The 7,979-nt window shown below is 42.5% G+C and overlaps 1 non-coding gene across 1 annotated transcript; it reads left to right on the forward strand.

The window, feature by feature from the left end:
• The first annotated feature begins 4,162 nt into the window (after positions 1-4,162).
• TRNAA-GGC (transfer RNA alanine (anticodon GGC)) lies at positions 4,163-4,236 on the forward strand. Its single transcript has one exon. It is a non-coding gene; the product is annotated as a tRNA-Ala (tRNA).
• The last annotated feature ends 3,743 nt before the right edge of the window (positions 4,237-7,979 follow it).

Raw genomic sequence — 7,979 nt, forward strand, 5'->3', positions numbered from 1 at the left:
CCTGCAAAGGTCTCGTGGGGCCCGGTGTAGAGTAAGTGCTTAGTAAGCGGTAGCTGCTCTTATTGGGAACCTGACTCCCAGCTTTGGAGACCAAGCACCACCCTCGTCTGTGTGCTGAATCACGGGCAGGCTTCCCGCAGCTGCCAGGAGGCGCATCTGTTTATAGCTCCTTCATCTGATTGGTCAGGACGCATGATGCCAGGCACACACTTCTATTAGCTTGGGTAAATTGGGCGGGGAGCTCTGGACAATTTAAGGCATTCCTTGTAATATTCCTATTGGAATTTGTTGTGTGTCTGCAAATGGGTCCTATGGGAACATCGTTTCTTCAGAAATCCAATGGTTGATCCAAAAGACATTGGGCTCTAAAGCACATTGGGTGATTCAGATTGCAGGCGAGAAAACGTCCCCTGCGATGAGACATAAATGCCTTTCCGTATAACGTGTTTGCTTACTTTGATGGGCAGCTCTGGCCCCGGAAGTAGTATGGCCTCAGTCTCACTCCATCATGAAAAACGTGGTGTTCTGTGACCCGTTCACCTGCTGTGAAGGGGGAGCGTGGGTCCTGGCACTTGAAGAATAGGGTGGGGGACCCAGTGGGCAGCGGGCAGCCCCGAGGCTGGAGAAGGAGGCCTGGCCTGCATCTCAGGGATGAAGTTCCACCTCTGCTTATTAAGAGGGCAATTATGCGACGTATCCAGAGAATGGCTTTGATTAGGGGTGAAAAACAAAAACAGAAGAAAAGGCTGTTCTAGTCTATTATCTAATGGTAGATAAATTCTTAAGGGTGTAATGAACTGAATGCCCCTCAAAATTCACACGTGGAGGCCCTAACCCCCAATGCAATGGTATTCGGAGGTAGGGCCTTTGGGGCTAATTAGTTGGCACTTGTCACCAGATCCACACACTGCAGGGGAGAGCAATGCAAAATCTGGTACCTGGAAAACTGAATGAAGATTCTCAGTCACATTTTTTTCCTCCAGCATTGAGATTTCATTTGACAAAAAACAGGGACTGATACCTGGCACTGGCAAAGCGGATTGAATCATTAAAACCTCTTACTGACCTCCCCTTCCTTCTCGCTTTCCCCTCCTGACCTGTCCCTTCTTTATGTCAGATACGTCTTTTTAAAACACTTCATGGACCAAGTCACTCATTGGTTTAAGACCTTCTGTGGCTCCCCGTAGCCTCTGGCACCAAGTCCAAACACATCAGCCTCTCTCTTTTTCACAATTGCCCTGCCCGCCTGGCCAAATAACTGCAATTCATTAATTTGTCCATCCAGTAAGTATTTATTGTACACCAGTACTGTGTGTCAGGCACTGGGCGAGGTGCTGGGGACAGGCTTGTGAAGCAGTCCGACGCCCTCAGGGACCCAGTGCTTTAATCAAGCTCTTCTGCTTTTGATCTCTCCTTCACTCCTTGTACCGCTGCCTCTGAAAACACTCCTGCTCCCCTCCAAAAATGTCTTCTCTTCTCCTCTCTGCCAACGTATGCTGCTCACCACCTCTAAACCCTTTATTAAAATGAAACTTCCCACGCATGCCCCAAACGTAGAAGTAGCAAGCAGAAACCCAGGAGGATCTGCCTTGCACAGAAGGCTGGGGGATCTACAGTCAGACACCATCTGTCTAAAGCCTTTGTGTGCAAGCAAAAAAAAAAACTTCCAAAGGCTTTACCTGCACTGATTGATTTCATAAAGGCTCATAAGGTAGGGATGAGAAATCCAGTTTCAGGCGAGAACAACCCCTGAAGGTGACAGAAAATACAGCAAAACTTTTCTTATCATGGGTTTCTTGTGTGTCTTGGGGATGGGGTTGGGGGGACAGATATGCCGGTTAGATTGATTAAAACTTTAGCCGCCTTTGGTATGCCCTATTAGTGACCTGAACTGCTTTGGAAGAAATGGATAGGCCCAATGGACAGGACATTTCTGTCACTGAGCCTGATGTGATTATATAATATAATGTAAATCTGAAATGAAGCAGCAGCCCATGATAGTCATTCAGCTAACTGTGTACTGAGTAGCTAGTGTATGTCAACCCAGTCTGTCCCCAACATATGTGGGGCCCAGGGCAAATGCGCAAAGGAAGTCCCACATGCCATATGTCTAAAGACCTCCACATTAGAAATTAAGCTAACACTGTTGAATACAATGTGCTCTGCCCTCCTACCTTGACAGATAAAGCAGATCTTCATGGTACAAGATGGAGATGCGGTGGGAGAATGGGGATCAGGAGGTCAGGCTGGGGACTGGGGACCTGAAACTGACCCATCTGTGCTGTCATGTTTGGCAAAAAACGCTAAAGAATCCAACATATGTGGACTCGCTGGCCATCCTGTCTACTCTAAGGAGGCTGGGCTGGGAACAGAGGCCCTCCACAGTACGGACTAGGCGGGAAGGGCATGGACTCTGGCTGGGCACATTTCTTTAGTCCAGTGGATTTCTGTTCCTGGGAGGGCTATAGCCAGAGGAAGGCCAGAGGGTACTTCAGATTTACAGTTTATCAGTGCCCTTTTCAATCTGTGGTCCGTAATTTCCAATTGCCTGTTTTTCAGAAACAGCTCTAGCCCCTTTGCGACGTAGGAGAAAATGATTTCTCTCAAGCCCGCTTCTGCTCAGCCCTGGCCGTGAGCAGCCTAGATTTAGATCTTCATGAACATCTGACCAAGTGAGCTGGCAGTGGGACTGAAGTCTGGCTATAAGACCCCAAACTTATGGTTGGTAAATGGCTGTGTTTATAAACACCCACTGACGAATGACCCACCAACACACACATACACACATGGGCACGCATGCAGAGAGACTGAACTTGAACTTATGATGCCTCCACTGCAGGCACATCTTTGCTTCCAGTAGCTTTAATACAAAAATGGGTTACCCACAGAAACTTAGAAAATTCAACTAATGGCCAGCCATTTAAATGAGGGATTTCCGTCTATATGTTTTGTGTACCTCCCACACTCACCCTTCCCACCCCAACTTTATACTGTTTTTTAAAAATTTGTTTTATTTTAAAAGCATTTATTTATTTATTTATTTGGAGGGAGTAATTAACTTTATTTATTTATTTAAATGGCGGCACTGGGGATTGAACCCAGGACCTCGTGAACGCTAAGCGCGCTCTACCACTGAGCTACACACTTCCCCCCACCTAATGTAATACTCAGTGTGCACCATGGAATTTTGCTCCATTTCCCAGAAGACAGTGGGGTTCACGGTTAGTGCCTTGGCCCACTGATGCTCCTCGGAGTTGTGTGTCACCAAAACAGGCTTAGTCCATAGGATATTTTCTTCTTCAGAGTTCCATGACTATCTCACTGAAAACCTACTCATTTCTGGCCTGTTTTCGTTAACAGGCACCGAACACAACAGGTGCTGGAAACACAGCAGGCCCTCACTGCACACTTCTTGCTTAATGGAAGCAAAATATCTAGGCAAACCAGAAGGCAGAATGGACGGTGAGTCCTTTGGAAATCCCTTCTACCCCATTATTCTAAGATTCTCTCATTGTTTGCCAATCCAACAGCATCCCCAGCTTTTTGTACATTTAATCCATATGTTTCTGGTGCCTGTATGTTTAAATTACTAAAAGGCGGATTTAGAAAAGCAACTCATTGTCAAAGATCCCTTAGGATCCATCTTATTTAACTACGAACCAGATGTCTCATTTTCCTGGTAGGAAATAGACTTTGAACTTGAAAAGTTCACATTCTGTTTTCTACTCATCTCAACACAGTGAGAGGATTTTCAAATTGGTCAAGTGAGCCGCTTCTATCCCAGAGCAGTGGAGCATGGTTTGCATTGTGTGGGCTGTCACACCGGAGTGGGGCTGTGAGTCAGGAAATCTGTGTTCGACTTCAAATTCCCCTACACGTTCAGGGTGACCCGTGGGAAGTCGCACCTTTTGGAGGCCTTTGTTTCTCCATCAGTCAAAAACCACACCTTGACTGCAACATCAGATGACAGAAAGGAGATGTACAGAATGTTTCGAGCTTGCTAAGGGACAGATAATCACATACTCCCAAAGTAGCGTGCCATCACAGTAACTAGATTTTTTAATTCCATAAAGTGAGTTAGGCCCTATGAGACTGAGCCTTCAATTTGATTGTGTCCCTTGTGTTCATATAGACTCCTTTGGTATTAGAAGGATCTTCCAGGGGAGGGTATAGCTCAAGTGGTAGAGCACCTGCTTGGCATGCATGAGGTCCTGGGTTCAATCCCCAGTACCTCCTCCAAGAATAAATAAATAAACCTAATTATCTCTCCCCATCAAAAAAGAAAGAAAGAAAGAAAGAAAAAATATATATATATAAAAAGAAGGATCTTTAGAGAGATCATCTGCCCCAACTGCTCGGGAGGTCAATAAACTCTTCAGTAGCATCCTAGAAGATTGACACAAGGCCTGGGCTTGAATGCTATCTGCCTCGGGGATTTACTACTGTCTGACCAGCCCTTTTCTTTGTTGAACCACTTCTGTCATTAGCAACATCTTTCTTAAAATAAGCCGGAGCCCATGTCCGTGTAACTTCTCCCTGCTGCTCCTAATTGTGTCCTCTGGAGTCACAAAGATCAAGTCTGTGCTTTCTTCCGCAGGATGGCTCTTCAGATATTTGAAGACAGCTTTCATCATGTCTCTCATTTTACAGAGAAAAGTTATTTTCCTTAGCATCAAACTCTTGCCCCATCCCAGAAGCTCCTACTGAGATGATAATGGTAAGACTCCAGGGACCTTGGCCATGTTCCCTGATAGCCCCCAAGAGGAGCTCTGGAAACTCATCCAAACCATCCCACGTGTACAGTCCTGAGCCAAGGGGACCAAAAGATAAGATGTCCAGCAAACCTTCCTTGAGTTCTCCTTCAAGTATCCTGAAGGGCCAGGAGAGGTTTTTTTTTTAACATTTAAAAAAAAATTAAAGTATAGTTGATTCACAATGTTGTGTTAGTTTCTGGTGTACCGCAAAATGTATACACGTATAAAGCTATATTCTTTTTTTCAATTCTTTTCCATTATAGTTTAGTTTATTACAAGATATTGAATATAGTTACCTGTGCTATACAGTTAGACCTTGTTATTTATCTATTTCATATATAGTAGTTTGCATCTGCTAATCCCAAACTCCTAATTTATCCCTCCCCACCCCCTTTCCCTTTTGTTAACCGTAAGTTTGTTTTCTACATCTATGAGTCTGTTTCTCTTTCGTAAATAAGTTCACTTGTGCCATTAAAACAATTTTTTTATTGAAGTATAGTCAGTTTACAATGTTGTGTCAATTTCTGGTGTACAGCATAATGCTTCAGTCATACATGTACATACATATATTCCTTTTCATATCTTTTTCATTATAGGTTACCACAAGATACTGAATATAGTTCCCTGTGCTATACAGTATAAACTTGTTCTTTATCTATTTTATATGTAGTAGTTTGTATCTGGAAATCTTGAACTCCCAATTTATCCCTTTCCACTCTCTTTCCCTGCTGGTAACCATAAGTTTGTTTTCTATGCCTGTGAGTCTGTTTCTGTTTTGTAAATAAGTTCATTTGTGTCCTTTTTTCCAGATTCCACATATAAGTGACATCATATGATATTTTTCTTTCTCTTTCTGACATATTTCATTTAGTATGACAATCGCTAGTTCCATCCATGTTGCTGCAGATGGCATTATTTCATTTTTTAGCATGGCTGAATAGTATTCCATCATATATACATATATATATATGTGTGTGTGTGTGTGTGTGTGTGTGTGTGTATCACATCTTCTTTATCCAGTCATCTGTCTATGGATATTTAGGTTGTTTCCGTGTCTTAGCTATTGTAAATAGTGCTGCTATGAACTTTGGGGTCCATGTATCTTTTCAAATTATAGTTTCTTCCAGATATATGCCCCGAAGTGGGATTGCTGGCAACTCTATTTTTAGTTTTTAAAGGAACTGCCATACTGTTTTCCATAGTGGCTGCACCAAATTACATTCCCACCAACAGTGCAGGAGGGTTCCTTTTTCTACACACCACAGGAGGGTTTTATTTTGACAACTTACATTCTATTTGAATCCTGAGGATTCTTGAGAGGTCTTGAAATTCTTCTAAGGAGAAATTGATAATGGCCGATATCAAACAAAACAAAAACTAAATTGATAACCAATTGGTGGCCAATCTCTTTTATGCAAATAAACAAGTGGATACTTACTGAGCACCTGCAAGTCTCAACATTTTATAAGTGAAGACACAGAGGCACAGCAAGGTTGCGTGACTTTCCCCAAGTCACACAGCAAGAACTTAGAATATGTCTGCTTGTCAGGCCCCCAACTGTTTAACTAGGCCAAGCTGCTTCCCCTTTGATGTGGCTAAAATGTGTGTGGCTTCTCTTCCGTGAGAGGACAGGAAGTCTCTTCCCAACTCAGTCCTCCTCCTTCCTCTCGGTGATCCAAGGTTGCTTTGCTCTGTAAAAGCACTAGACCCACCTTTACTTTCTGGAGCCCTGGGGCAAACTCCCGGATCCCCAGTAACCTGCACCCTCCTCCAGCCACACTAATTGTTCTGCTGAGACAGGAGAAGTCAGCAAGGGCTGGAAAACTTCACTTTCATCCTGACCAAAGCAAACAAACTCTTAGGGACCAGAGTCTCCTGGGAGGGCATGAATATTAACCAAAACTTTAAAAGCCGTTGATGAGGTCCAGGGCTCACATAGGTCCTTGCCCTTAAAAGGGCCCTGCACTTGTTTTAATGCTCCATTCTCTTCAAAAATTTTTGAATAAAGGACTGCACATTTTTATTTTGCGTAAGCCCCACAAATTATGCCACCAGTCCTGATGAGGCCAGTACTACCCTTACATCTGGGCATGAAGGGCCTCTGCCCTGGGCCTTATGCTTTAAAGTAAAAAGGCCCCACCTAGCCAATGGTGTGCTGGTAAATGCTTAACAAATGGCTGTCTGGGGGTGGGGGTAATGGAAAGCCTTGGTTTGTAGCGTAAGGAATGGTATAAGGAATCCCACCACCACTGATTTCAAGCTACCCATGTGATGTCACCAAACCCACAGCTGGGAAGAGGTGCCCCCAGCTGATTCTCACAAGTTTGTATTCTAATATACTGCTGTGACATATGTCAAATGCCAAATGAATGAATGTGTGAATGAATGAATGATCCAATACAAGAACACATGGGTGCCTCTGTAACTTGGGACCCATAATTCTAAACATCTACTGATATGAATAACTCTAGTCATATTGCAGGGAAACACTTCTTCATATCTCTTGGCTTATTTCCTGCTCGAGCAACAATTACAAGGGTAAAACATGTCTGACTGTGTGAAGGTTTCTGGGTTGCACTGCAAATGTCAAAGATGGAAACTCCTTTGGAGTCCAGAAAGGACTTGAGTGCTAAGGTTAAAACAAAAAATTTAATTGATCAAATTTCTTATTTTCTGATAACATAAAGGCAATAGATTCTTGCATAAGAAATTGTTTCCCAGTAGTCCATTTCCTGGCTTTCAATTTATGGTTCTGAAGGTCTTTGTAAATTAGCATGAAATTCACAACAGTTGTATTTGGTGACTGAGGAACATTTTGCAATATTCAACAATTCATATCACTCTTAAATTTGTGACTGTGTACGTCCAGGTGCAATGTGTGTAGCATGACGCCAATGGACAGTGAATGTTAGAATTGCAAATAGTTTTATTTTTATAAACATATGTAATAAGAATTACCTTTATCATTTATATTTTGCTTTTTTATTTTTTATTTTGAATATTTAAGAAAAAATAACTTTGGGAAAACATGAAAATATTTTAATGAAATAATTTTTACACTGACTTTATGGGTTTTGATGAAAATATGTTCAAGTTTTATACATTTAATAAAATTATATTTTATTTTTTAATCCTTTGTCAGTGTTGGCAAACTATGGTCCACATGTGAGCTGCCTGGTTTTATAAATAAAGTTTTATTGGAACACAGCCACACTCATTTTTTAA

This window comes from Camelus dromedarius, chromosome X (genome assembly GCF_036321535.1).
Source record: "Camelus dromedarius isolate mCamDro1 chromosome X, mCamDro1.pat, whole genome shotgun sequence".
NCBI lineage: Eukaryota > Metazoa > Chordata > Mammalia > Artiodactyla > Camelidae > Camelus > Camelus dromedarius.